The following is a 14743-nucleotide window of genomic DNA, read 5'->3' on the forward strand; positions in this document are numbered from 1 at the left end:
GGTATCTCATCTTCTTTTGAATCCATATCTGTTTGTTGCATTGCCTTATTGCAAGTTACAGTCGTTGGTTCATCATCAAGATATGTAATAGTAATGCTGTGTAAAACAAAGTAAATGATAGAGAAAAGTAATAAGAGTGCAATATATAATGAATTTGAAATGCTTTGAATGAAATTCATAATCGTTCGAGACATCAGAGCTCTTTTGGAAAGTAAAGACAATGCAGAAAGGAAAAGCAACTAGAAAATAAAGATGCGATGCATGATGCTCGTTCAGCCTTGCTACCCCGAAGATGTCCGGACACTGGTGGTCCTGACCGACCAATTGGTGAGGCGTTCCCCTCGGTTCACGGCTTGAATGGAAGGGCCTTCCTCCCCTTCCTCCTCGAAGATAACACAACAATCCATATCATCTTCTAGAAACAGGTTCTTTATTGCTGCTAGTGCCTCGTCTTCCTCTGATCCGTACAAAGTGTCGGTTGGCTGAAATGTCTGCTCCAACTGAGGTGTAGGGTGCTCCAGCGAATAGTATGGTCTGCACCATGGAGGTGACCAGTGGTTGAACTCCTCCCAAGTGTACTCATACCCTAGGCCAAAAGTGGTACCGTGCTTCTTCAACTTGATAGGTTTGGTAATACCCTGCAGGTTCTTGCCAAGTCCTTTTCCAGGTTCATACCCGCTCCAATTCAGGATGCTTTCGATCTTGTTATCCCACCACTTGTCTTTGTCTACAGAATTGACCCGCTCGATGTGGTGGTACGTTTTGCCTCCGATCATCGGAATGGTTTGGCGACTGTATATAGGGTTGCTACCGTCGCCATGAATGATTACTTCCTGATGATTCCATTCAAATTTTATAGCTTGATGCAAAGTTGATGCTACAGCCCCAGCGGCGTGGAACCAGGGTCGTCCTAGCAACAAATTATAGGATGCTGGTACGTCAATGACTTGGAACTCGACATCAAACCAGGTGGGTCCCATCTGTAGGCATAGGCTAATTTCTCCAATGGTGGACCTCTGAGATCCATCAAAAGCTTTGACACTGATAGCCCCGTCTTTGACCTCGTGCAATCCCTTACCCAATGTCCTGAGAGTTATCAATGGACAAATGTTGAGGCTGGATCCCCCGTCGACTAAAATCCTGGTGATAAAGTGATCCTCGCATTGCGTAGTGATGTGCAATGCTTTGTTGTGACCAAGCCCTTCTGGTGGTAATTCGTCCTCGTGGAAGGTGATCTTATGGCTTTCCAGTACCTTCCCCACCATGTTTGCCATTTCGCCTCCTGTTATGTTGCTGGGAACATAAGCTTCACTCAATATTTTCATTAAGGCGTTTTTATTTGCCTCAGAGCTTTGCAAAAGAGCCAGAATAGAAATCTGTGCTGGCATTTTGTTCAGTTGCTCGACGACTGAGTACTCTTTGGCCTGTATCTTTATCCAAAGGTCATCGGGCCCAGTTTCGATAGGACGTCCAGAGGCTTGCTTGCTGGACTCGGCTAAATGTTCTGGGGTGTATACCCTGCCTGTTCTAGTCATGCCCTGTGCGGCGACCGCTTCTCCGGTATGTGTCTTCCCTTTCCTTCTAGCCTCAGCTGTGTAATCCCAAGGTATGGCTTTCAACTTGAATGGGGTCATGTCTGTCATGGAGACCGGAATAGGCACCTTGTGAGGTAACACAGTAACTTCGACAGGTGTAGGCGCCTTTGGAATTCCAAACTCAACCTCAATCGGTTTTGGCGCCTTTGCGGAAGGTGCTTCAAACTCGAGTGGTACAGACACATTTACCACATCGCCCTTAGAGGGCTGAATCTGAACAACAATGGGATTGAGAGTAACTGCTGGCTTCTTAGGTTTGTCTCCTTCAACTATCAAACTGATTGACCACTTGGGGTCCCAATCGTCTTGAATCTCAATCATATGGATGCTCCTGCCCTTGTGGTCATGCAGGGGGTTGTTGCGGACATTAGGAGCAGGCTCTTTTGCTATAATGATCTTGTTGTCAATCAGGTTCTGAATCTTTTCTTTCAACGAGCGACACTCGTCGATGGTATGGCCCTTCATCCCGGAATGGTATGCGCAAGTCTTGTTTGGGTTGATCCATTGGGAAGGATTTTCGGGAGTTACTGCTGGAATAAGGGTAACGTAACCGGCTGCTTTGAGTTTTTTATATAATTGGTCAATTGGCTCGGCTATGGCGGTATATTGTCTGGGAGGTTTACGGTCGAAATTTAGTCTAGGTCGGGGAAAGTTTTGGCGTGTAGGAGGTGATGGGTAGTGAGAAAGTTGGGAGTTGTATGCTTGGTATACGGGTGCGGGTTGAGAATATCTGGGTGAAGTGGGTTGATACGTAGGTGGTGGAGGTGATTGGTAAGCAGGTGGTGGAATTTGGTAAGTGGGTGATGGTGCTTGGTAGTTTAGGGTAGGTTGATATGTGAGTGAAGCTGAGGGATAGGTTTGGTACTTCATAGGGGAATTGTTCCTTTGCGCAACCATTACGGAATTTACATCCTTTTTCTTCGACGAGCCACCAGACTGTAAAGCCTTGTTGGTAGCTTGCAATGCCTCGAGGTTAGTGACCATACCATTTTTGGTGCCTTTTTTAATCCTTTCTCCCAACTTGATGATGTCGGAGAACTTTTGGCCCTCTATTAGCATCAGCCTCTCGTAGTATTTCGGATCCTAAGCACAGACGAAAAACCTGTTCATTTGTTCTTCCTTCAAGGCCGGTCTGACCTTAGCAGCTTCTGACCTCCAACCAGAAGCATATTCGCGAAAGGTCTCTGTGGGCTTCTTCTTGAGATTCTGGATATAGAACACATCTGGTGTGTTCTCAGTGTTGAACCTAAACCGATCCATAAAGTCAGACGCCATGTTCACCCAACTAGTCCATTTTTTTGCATCCTGGCTAATATACCATGATAAAGAATCACCTTTCAAACTCCTCATGAACAACTTCATGCGGATTTTCTCGTCCCTTCCGACTCCTACCAACTTGTCACAATACATTCTCAAGTGGACCCTGGGATCACCTATACCATCGAACATCTCGAACTTGGGGGGTTTGTACCCCTCCGGGAGCTCAACATCTGGCTGAACACAGAGATCTTCGTAATTCAATCCTTCGACACCTTTGTTACCTTCGAAAACTTGAACCCGGCTAGTCAACTTCTTGATCTTAGCGACCAAATTCTGAATGAGGGAACTCTTGTCATCTGACTCGGCTGCACTTGTGATTGGCTGACTGTAGTGCGACATAGTGTCCACAAAGATAGGAGTGTTATGGTCTTTTGTGGTGTTTTGTGGTTCAGGAATGAGAAGTGGAGTATTATGAGTGGGTTGCATCGGAGGTTGTGGGGTGTTTTGTGGAGGTGCGGGGTGTCGCACCTCCTTTTTCCGCCCCCGCGAGGGTACAAGGGGAGTTTTCTCCAATTGAAGGACAGTCGAAACGGGATTTATTTAATTATTTCAGAGTCGCCACCTGGGAATTTTAAGGCGTCCCAAGTCACCAATTTTAATCCCTGAATCGAGGAGAATATGACTCTATTTATTATTCTGCGAACCAGAAATCCTGAGTAAGGAATTCTGTTAATCCGGAAGAAGGTGTTAGGCATTTCCGAATTCCGTGGTTCTAGCACGGTCGCTCAACTGCTTTCATTCTTGGCTTAATTATCTTGATTTTATTAAATACATTTTTATTGCATGATTTTACTACCGCTTTTTACTTATTGTTTATGACGAATTACGCGTACGTATATTCGTATTATATATCTTTTATAATTACCGGGGATTGTGCCATGCGTATGTGTACACAATAAAATCATCCATGTTATAGTTTTTATAAAAATATATATTCGAAAATTAAAAATAAAATCAGGAACATCATCACCCTTTTTATTTAGATAATGAACTGCACACCTCGGATTATATGAAATTATTTAATATATATTTTTTTAAAAGAAATTCTTTTTATTAAATATTCGCTCGAAATTGCGCGTACGCATAATCCGAATTTACTTTTAAAATATAATCAGGGTGCGCGAACGCATCCCTGATTGCGCAAAATCTTTGTTAATAGTATTATGGACTTTTCACAAATTATTTATTATATCATACATTTTTTATGTGAAAATCATGAGAACTCCCACTTTAGAGGCCTTTGAATTCTTTGAAAAGAATTCACAATCTATTAAAGGTTGTTCGTCGATTATAATTTTCGAGTATAAATTATATTCATCCCGCTATTCAAATTCGAAGAAAAGAATAAAAATATGATTCAAACAAATACAACATATATATGCCAAAGGATGAATTGTATATGAAACTAACAAACATGATTTATGAAAGGAAGAAGTATTTTGGAACAATTTTTCATTATTTAATTAGTGCAAATCCCATTTCTAATTGTCATTGACTTAAAGTGTTGCAATTTGTATATCTCATCTTATTCTCATATACTTGCTTTTAATCCAATAGGCCTAATTACTTATTTAGGATGGTAAATAAGCATTAAGTGATAAGAAAGAGAATTATTATACAAATTGATTAACAACATTGCCTTACATGTCATATGTTCATATTTGTATGTTTTGAAACATTCGTAACACTTTAACATCATAATGTGCCATAACAACTCAACTTACCGTCCACTAATGGTTCTATAGATACCTGTTATGATGCCACATATGAACGTACAACTTATATCATTCCTTCCACAACTAAATCAGATGATCAGAATAAACTAGCAATATGGTTTTTATATTTTTCACGCTATTCTTTATTCAACTAACAATGTCACAAGGCCTAATTAATGGCCAATCTTTATATCATGTTTCTTACCTTGACAGTTCAAACATGACAAAACTAAGGAGACGGAGAGCTAACATTATTACAAAAAACTTATATGAATTTCAAGGTAAGACAATTAACTCATAGTTATCAAACTGAATTCACTACTAATTATCTAACATGAAACAAAATGAAATTTAAACTGGTGAACTTGGACAAATGGAAAATAGAATTGCAATTCAAGCTTCATTGATTAGTCATGTTGAATCTCTTTCCAACATGAAATTTAAAAGACATGTACCTGAAAATGAAGGTGGAAAGAGTAAATTTCAGCAGTAGCAACAGTAACAAAATCAGCAGAATATACCAATAACACAGCAAGTCTGAACAAGACCCGTTAACCCAGATGAACAGTGACAGAGACTTGAGAAAAATTTCAGATTTGAACCGAACAATATTCACAAGCAAACAACGGACAGATTTTAGAAAGATAACATTTCAGATTTTAGTTTCTTTCCTCTTCCTGTTTCAGATTCCTATTTCATATTTCTTTCTTTCTGTTTTTCACAAATGTGTATGTATTTCTGTGTGTATTTCCTAATGTTTTAGAAATCAGCCTCTCTTAAACAGACAACCTGAAAAAAAACAAAAACTGCCTTTCTAAATCAGATTGTTTCTCCTCTTAAAATCTACCCAAAATCTCAGTTTTCCTTGTTCTAATCTCTCTGAAAACTGAACTTTAAAATTTCTGTCTGAAAACTGATTTCTCTCTCTCTGAAAACTCTTAAAGTCTGTCTAAATTCTGTTCTGAAATCTCTCAAAAAAAAAACTGCCTTAATCTGCCCATCAGATCCTGTATTTATACAGGTCTGCCCCTTTTCTTGTTAGTGCTACATGGACCCCTTTTATCTTATAAAAACAGAAAAACTCCATTAAAAACCTCTTTTTCTACTTTAAACCCCATTAAGTTAACTTTTCCCTGATCTTCAGCAGTTCATTACCCTTTGTTTCCCATTATCTCATTAAATTAAAATCCATTAACAAACCACTTTCAGCCCTCTATTATATCATATTACCTTCACTGTTTCGTTACCAGTAGTACCCCTGAAAACCTACTGTTATTATTGAAAAATCAGAACCCACTGTAAAACAGATTCTATAATCTGTATAAACTTAATTATCCTTCTGATTTACAGCTATAACCAATCCTATGATTTTGAGACAGTATATCACATTTCTAATAACTGATTGACAAGAACTGAATTTAAACAGGGGATTCTCAACTGAATACTGAATAAAACACCCTTAACATTACACAGAACATGCAGGATTATTTCAACTGAAATTCAAAACTGAACTAAAAGCAAACAAATACAGGAGCATTGTCAATATACTGACAATGCCCTGAAACTTAATGTTCAGGAAACAATATACATACAACATTTATTCTGACAGACTTATTGAAATGTAAACAAAGGTGATTTAATTGACGAGTATTAATTAAACTGATTGTCTACAACAATTGTCAACAAGCAGTCTATAGAAACAGATTATTTCAATCCGTATTAACGAGAATTCATAATATAATTAATCGACGAACTTAATCGAGTCGATTACACATATTGTAAATAATCATACCATCAGAAACAATTTACTTAATATATCATATAGACGGGTAGGAGACAAAATCAAAATAGAAGATGTGAAAATTACAGTCTAATAAAACAAACACAAAACACACATAGAATACAAAAAGAAAAATAAGAAAAAATACCTCTAAATCTTTAAATTTACAGACTCGGACTCATCTTGGATTCGGACTTTGTTTGAAATCAAACAGACCTTAGTCGAAGTATTTTCCACTGAAAATACTTCGACTAAGGTCGATTAAACCTCAATCTTTATTCAACTTGGACAGAATCCAGAAGTTTGGTATTTCTAGGGTTCCTGAAGGTTCGATTTGGGACTTAACTATTTCTGGTCAGATTCGAGGGGGACCAAATACAAAACATGGGTGAGGGTAGCCTAGGGGTCATTTGGTGCCAGTTTAGAATAGATCTGAGCTTGTTCTTGTTTGGTCCGAACCTTCAAAAGAAGATTCGAAGAGTTCTGAGGGGATTCGAACCAAACCGATGTCAGATCCATAACGAGGCATGCTAGGGGGTGCTATGGTGTTAACTAGGGGTTGTTTGGTTTAGATCTGAGCTTGGCTCGAATCTTCAAATGAAGATTCGAGAACCTTCAGAAAGATTCGAGCCAAGTGGCTAGCATATCTGGATAGAGGAGGTTCAGGGGGTTCTAGGGTGTTATTTTGGTGACCGGCGGCGTTGATGCCGCCAGGTTTCAGGCGGTGGGATCCTAGGGCGGCTAGGGTTAGGAGTGGGGGTTTGGGGGACGATGATGAACAGTGTAGGAGGGGGGGTGTTTAGTTTGGGGCCGGGGTAGGGGCCTGGGACTTATATAGGGGTGGGGTGGATTGATATTGTCCGTTGGATTAGATAGAATGAAGGGCCAGGATCAATTCATTAAACCAAACGATGTCGTTTGGTTTAATGCCAGGGTCGGCTGAGTCGGGTTACTGGATCGGGTTACGGGTTACGGGTAAAGGGGGTGAGATCTTGACCGTTGGTTGGATTTGATCCAACGGTCCCCGAAAAACTACGACCAAACGCTGTCGTTTCGGCTCGTCTGGTTTGGACCAGACTTGGGCTGCCTGGATTGGGCTAGGGGGGGTAATTTTGGTTTTGGGCCTGGATTTTAATCCAGGTCCGATTTTGTATATATATACATTTTTTTTTCATTTTTTCTAATTTAAATTTCCAATTTTAATTATAAAACAATTTTAACTTCACAAAAATATATTAATTACTCTATAACAATTATTTAACACATAGACAAGACATCAATCACACAGTGGAATATTTAAAATAGAACTATTGCATATTTTTTGTGATTTTATTTAAATTATCTTTTAAATGCATAATTAAATCCTATATGCATGCAACATGTATTTTATTTTATTTTTTCATTTTATTATGACAAAGTAAACACTTACGGACATAACACAAGTATTTAACACCACGCAAATTCAAAAAATTACACAGTAAAAGAAATTTATTTTATTTTTTGATTTATTTTGGAGTAGTTTTTATTAAAGCAAAAATCACGTGCTCACAGCTGCCCCTCTTTGTGCGGAAACTCGAAGAGTTTTCGTGCAAAGATAAAGTGAGCGGATACGAGTGATTTTAGCCCGTTCGAATACTCCGTGGGAAGCATTTTTTGAAAGATTTGACCGAACCTCTGCTTCAAAGGTTTCCTACATATCCTTGGCTATAAAGGAATCAGGTCAATGTAGTTCGGGAAGTTTTGGGTAGCTGGGACTACCGTGGGACTGGGATGTTACTGCTGCTTCGTGCTATTTTTACTGCTTGCTGACCTCCTTATTACACCTTACTTTAAAGGTAATACAAAAAGCTAAACTAGACTATGGTACAGGAATTAAAAAAAAAAATCTTATCTAGGTCATGTCCTTGCGTTTCTTGTTGTCTTGATATCTTGGTGACTCTTGGGCATTTGGACTATTCCGTATTCCTTTTCATTGTGTCCCATATTTTCTTTTGGGACTCTTGTTGTTTCTCGCTGGGGATTTTGTTGGACTCCTCTGCTTTATTGATTCTAAGTGTGCTCCTTTTTTCATATGAGCGGGCTTTTGATTTCAACACTTCAATAGCATTCCCTCGTTCTTCAGGTGGGTGCCTTGACTGCTTCTTTTCTTTCTTCATCCTCATTCTCCAGGTGGACGCCTGACTTCCTCAATTCTTCATCCTCATTCTCCGGGTGGACGCCTGACTTCTTTTTCTCATCCTCATTCTCCAGGTGGACGCATGACTTTTTTTAATTCTCATCCTCATTCTCCAGGTGGACGCCTGACTTCTTCTTTTCTCATCCTCATTCTCCAGGTGGACGCCTGACTTCTTTGATATAATTGACCATGGCATACTGCGGTCAATCATTTTTCATCAATCAAGTTTAACTGTTCTAGACGGGTTTTGACCCATTCATCATCATCAATCTTTGCTTCGGCGATGATCCGAAGGGAAGGAATCTCAACTTCTGCAGGAATTACTGCTTCAGTGCCATATACCAACAAATAAGGAGTGGCTCCTACTGAAGTGCGAACAGTAGTGCGGTATCCCAATAATGCAAATGGTAATTTTTCATGCCATTGTTTTGAACCTTCTACCATTTTCCGAAGTATCTTCTTTATGTTTTTGTTGGCTGCTTCTACTGCTCCATTCGCCTTGGGCCGATATGGGGTAGAGTTGCGATGTGTAATCTTAAACTGTTGACATACTTCCTTCATTAGGTTGCTGTTAAGATTAGCACCGTTATCTGTGATGATCACCTACGGGATTCCGAATCGACATATGATATTTGAGTGGACAAAATCGACCACAGCTTTCTTGGTCACTGATTTGAATGTCTTGGCCTCAACCCATTTGGTAAAATAATCAATAGCTACCAGAATGAACCTGTGCCCATTGGATGCTGCCGGCTCAATTGGTCCAATTACATCCATGCCCCAGGCAATGAAGGGCCATGGTGCCGACATTGTGTGCAACTCGGATGGTGGAGAATGAATCAAATCTCCGTGTATTTGGCATTGATGACACTTGCGCACAAAACTGATACAATCTCGCTCTATGGTAAGCCAATAGTAACCAGCTCGGAGGATTTTCTTTGCCAACACATATCCACTCATGTGGGGTTCGCAAACTCCTGAATGTACTTCAGACATGACAGTTGTAGCTTGTCTGGCATCTATGCATCTTAATAATCCAAGATCTGGTGTTCTTTTATACAAAACTCCTCCGCTTAAGAAGAATCCATTTGTCAATCGCCTAATGGTCCTCTTTTGGTCTCCTGTGGCTTGTGCGGGATATATCCCCATCCTGATATACTCCTTGATGTCGTGGAACCATGGTTCACCATCAAATTCTTCCTCAACCATATTGCAATAAGCGTGCTGATCGTGGACTTGAATATGTATTGGATCTACATAAGCTTTGTCCGGATGGTGCAACATTGATGCTAGGGTAGCCAATGCATCGGCAACCTCATTATGGATTCTTGGAATATGTTGGAATTCCACTGATTGAAACCACTGACAAAGATCATGTAGACATTGTCGGTATGGGATGAGCTTCAAGTCTCCGATTTCCCATTCTCCTTGAATTTGATGTACCAACAGATCCGAATCTCCCATAACTAAGATTTCTCGGATACCCATGTCTGCGGCTAGCCTTAACCCCAAAATACAAGCTTCATATTCAGCCATATTAATGGTGCAATAAAATCGCAACTGAGCCGTAACAGGATAGTGATGCCCTATTTCAGAAATGATTACAGCTCCTATTCCGACTCCTTTCATGTTAGCGGCTCCATCAAAGAAAAGTTTCCAGCCAGGCTTTTCAATTCGCTCCACCTCGTCGATATGCATTGTTTCTTCATCAGGAAAATAAGTTTTCAACGGCTCATATTCCTCATCGACCGGGTTTTCGGCCAAATGATCGGCCAGCGCTTGAGCCTTCATTGCAGTTCGAGTCACATAGATGATGTCAAATTCTGTGAGCAATATCTGCCACTTTGCAAGTCTTCCCGTTGGCATAGGCTTTTGAAAAATGTATTTCAATGGATCCAACCGAGAAATGAGGTAAGTAGTGTAGGATGACAAATAGTGTTTCAATTTTTGAGCTACCCATGTTAGGGCGCAACATGTCTTTTCCAGATGAGTATACTTAACCTTATAAGCTGTGAACTTCTTGCTAAGGTAGTAGATGGCCTGTTCTTTCCTGCCAGTGAGGTCATGTTGCCCCAATACGCAACCAAATGAATTTTCCAAAACCGTCAAGTAAAGAATCAAAGGTCTTCCTGGCTCTGGCGGGACCAACACGGGTGGGTTTGACAAGTATCCTTTTATCTTATCGAACGCTTCTTGACACTCATCGGTCCATTTGACCGCAGCATCCTTTTTCAACAATTTGAAAATTGGCTCACAGGTTGTTGTGAGCTGAGCAATAAACCTGCTGATGTAATTTAACCTCCCCAACAAACTCATTACTTCAGTTTTGTTTCTTGGAGGTGGCAGTTCTTGGATGGCTTTAATCTTTGACGGATCTAGGTCGATGCCTCGTCGACTAACTATGAATCCCAGCAACTTTTTGGACGGAACTCCAAAGGCGCATTTGGCAGGGTTAAGCTTGAGGTTGTACCTGCGAAGTCTTAAGAAGAACTTCCTCAAATCCCCAACGTGGTTGGCCTGATGCTTTGATTTTATGATCACATCATCCACGTATACCTCAATTTCCTTGTGTATCATATCATGAAACACTGTGGTCATTGCTCTCATATAGGTTGCTCCGGCGTTCTTTAGACCGAATGGCATTACCCGGTAGCAATAAGTTCCCCATGGTGTGATGAATGCCGTCTTTTCTGCATCTTCTTCATCCATTAGAATTTGATGATACCCGGCATAACAATCCACGAAAGACCCTATATCATGCTTGGCACAATTGTCGATCAAAATATGGATATTGGGTAATGGGAAATTATCCTTTGGACTTGCTTTGTTGAGATTGCGATAGTCAACCCATACTCTAATTTTGCCATCTTTCTTTGGCACAGGAACGACATTAGCTAACCAAACAGGATATCGAGTGACTCGATGACCTTTGCTTCCAATTGTTTGGTGATTTCTTCCTTAATTCTCACACTCATATTAGGCTTGAATTTTCTCAGCCTCTGCTTGACAGGAGGCACCGTTGGATCGGTAGGCAATTTGTGGACCACTAAATCAGTGCTCAAGCCCGGCATGTCGTCATACGACCATGCAAAAACATCTTTGAATTCTATGAGTGCTTTAATTAACTCCTCTCGGATCTTTGGTTCGAGATGGACACTTATTTTAGTTTCCCGAACATTACTCGTGTCCCCTATATTGACGTCCTCGGTATCACTCAAGTTAGGTTTGATTTATTCCTCAAAGTGAATTAACTCTTTACTAATCTCTTCAAAAACCTCATCTTCATCATATTCTGATTCATAATCACAATATATTTCTTGAATTATTACTTCGGAACCAGATTGATTTTTAAGACTGGGCTGAGGATTCCTCATGCATGCCATATCACTAGAGCCAGCGTAAAAGGAACTGTACAGGAAAGAAGAAAAAGAAAAGAAAACTATCAAGAATGATAATAAAAAGGAAACTGCTTTTTATTGGATGATGAAAGATAACAAGGTTTGCACACTTCAAACAAACTGTAAGATAAGCTTTGGGATTACAACCCTGAAGTAACCCAAAACAAACTGAAAGAAAATCAAAATAAACTACCAAGACTCCTTTCGAATTGGGAGAGGAGTGGCTTTCCAATTATTGAACTTTGTTTCTGGCCCAACGAATTGAACTTCTGCGTTGCTACACCCTTCTCCGCTTTCCAACATATTCACATCACTAAACAATTTCTCGAACCTTTCAATTAATTCCTCTTCAGGATTGACCCGGGATTTAGGAATTGTTGTTATCGGGCGATTTTTAGCACTGGTCTTGACAAAAGACTTTGACAGATGTGGTACTGGTTTTGGAAGAACCCATGCTCGGTGTTTCAACTTCCTGGCCCTTATCACGTCATTGGCGGTGGGTATGAACCCTAAACCGAATGTTCCCCAGTTCTCGGGGAGAGATACTGGTTGTACAATTCCTTGCAGAGATAAGCCCAGACCTTTGCCGGGTATAAAGCCATTCTTTAACATTTCATAAGCTACCATGACTGATGCAGAGGATATCTTTGGATTCGGAAGGTATTTCCCTTCTGGAATTTTCTCTACCGACACCGTGTCGGACACTTGGTATACCCATGGTCCTTGGTCAATTTCTGTTCCCTCGACCGGTACAATGGTACTGTTGTGAGCATTTAAACTTTCTTCTCTATGCACGACTATTTCTTGATGATCCCATTCAAACTTGACAGCCTGATGTAGTGTTGACGGGACTGCTTTAGCAGCATGGATCCATGGTCGACCCAACAACAAGTTGTAAGAAACAGTCATGTCCAACACTTGAAATTCCATTGTGAATTCAACTGGCCCTATAGTTAGTTCCAACACTATGTCGCCAAATGAATCTCTGCTTCCACCGTCAAATCCTCGTACGCAGATACTATTCTTCTGGATCCTCTCCTCTTTAATTTTTAATTTGTTTAAAGTGGAGAGAGGGCATATGTTTGCACTGGACCCATTGTCAACCAATACCCGGGTTACTACGGAGTTTTCACATTTCACGGTGAGGTAAAGAGCTCTGTTGTGCTCGGTACCTTCCACAGGTAATTCATCATCAGCAAATGTAATTCTGTTTGTCTCAAAGATTCTGTTGGCTATTTTTCCCAAATGATTTACAGAGATCTTTTCAGGAACATGAGCCTCATTCAGGATTTTCATCAAAGCCAGACGGTGCTCCTCTGAATGTATCAGTAATGACAACAATGAAATTTGAGCGGGGGTCTTCTTTAATTGATCCACAACAGAATAATCATGGAGTTTCATTTTTCTTAAAAACTCCTCCGCCTCTTCTTCCGTCACAGCTCTCTTTGTCGGCGTTGGATTGTTTTTAGTTTTTCTCAACTCTTCGGGAGTAAAACATCTTCCCGAACGTGTCAAGCCTTGAACCTCACACACTTCTTCCTTGATTTCTTTGCCCTTGTACATTACAGTCACCCGTTCATAGTTCCATGGGATGGCTTTGTTGTTGATGACCGGCAGCTGGATTACAGGTGCAATAATAACCTGATCTGTACGGGCTCCTTCCACAAATATAATGGGTTTGTTAGCAACCCCTGGTACTATCACTTTCGGCCTTTCTTGTTTTGCGGCAACTTTGCTCGATGATCCCTCATCGACTATCATAGATGGTTCATCACCATTTTTGTTTTTCTTAGACACCGGCTTCTCCTCTGTTAACTGCTTATCTGGATTGGTTTCATGAGATTTGATCATCATGACAGTTTGTGACGGCTTCTTTGTCTCCCCATCAGCTTGTATGATTTCTATCATATTAGCCTCTTGATGGGCTGGCATTGGATTTCTATTGATATTTGGGGCTTCGGGGGTTTGAACCTCGATTTTATTAGTATCAATCATCTCTTTTATTGCATTTTTCAAATGCCAACATTTCTCCGTATCATGGCCTGGTGCACCGGAGCAATATTCACAGCTAATGGTGTAATCCAGATTCTTTGGAGGAGGATTGGGTAGCTTGGATTGTATTGATCTCAGCATGTCTAGCTGTCTCAGCCTGTGGAACAGACTGGTGTAAGACTCTCCCAATGGAGTGTAAGTTTTCTTTTTCTGTTCCCTTTCTCCCCTGAATGCTGGCCTAGGCCTGAAACCTGGTCCGGGATAGGCTCGTGGGTAAGTATTTGGTGTGACAGGAGCACGCCAATTGGTGTGAACAGGTGGCTGATTGTATGCTTGAGCTTGGTTAATGAAAAAATGAGGCTCTGAAGGGTGATAGTAGTGTTGGGATGAATCATGGTGGTAAGCTGATTGGCGAGGTCGTGGTTGATTATAGTAAAGCGGTGAACCTCTGGGTCCCGACCAAATTCCTGAATCAACTACTGTTGCTTCCTCCCTCTTCTTTCTTCCGATTCCTCCTACCCCGCCTTGAATAGCTTGAGTAGTTGCCTTAATTGCTGAATAGCTCATGATTTTATTTGTCTTGAGGCCTTCTTCCACCATACCTCCCATCTTCACTACTTCGTTGAATGATTTCCCAACCGCTGAAACCAAGTGGGCATAGTAAGTCGGTTCCAAGGCTTGGAGGAAGTAGTCTACCATTTCACTCTCCTTCATAGGAGGATCCACTCTTGCTGCCTGTTCTCTCCACCGAAAACCATACTCTCTGA

The sequence above is a fragment of the Nicotiana tabacum genome, chromosome 10 (assembly GCF_000715075.1).
Source record: "Nicotiana tabacum cultivar K326 chromosome 10, ASM71507v2, whole genome shotgun sequence".
NCBI classification, from domain to species: Eukaryota; Viridiplantae; Streptophyta; class Magnoliopsida; order Solanales; family Solanaceae; genus Nicotiana; species Nicotiana tabacum.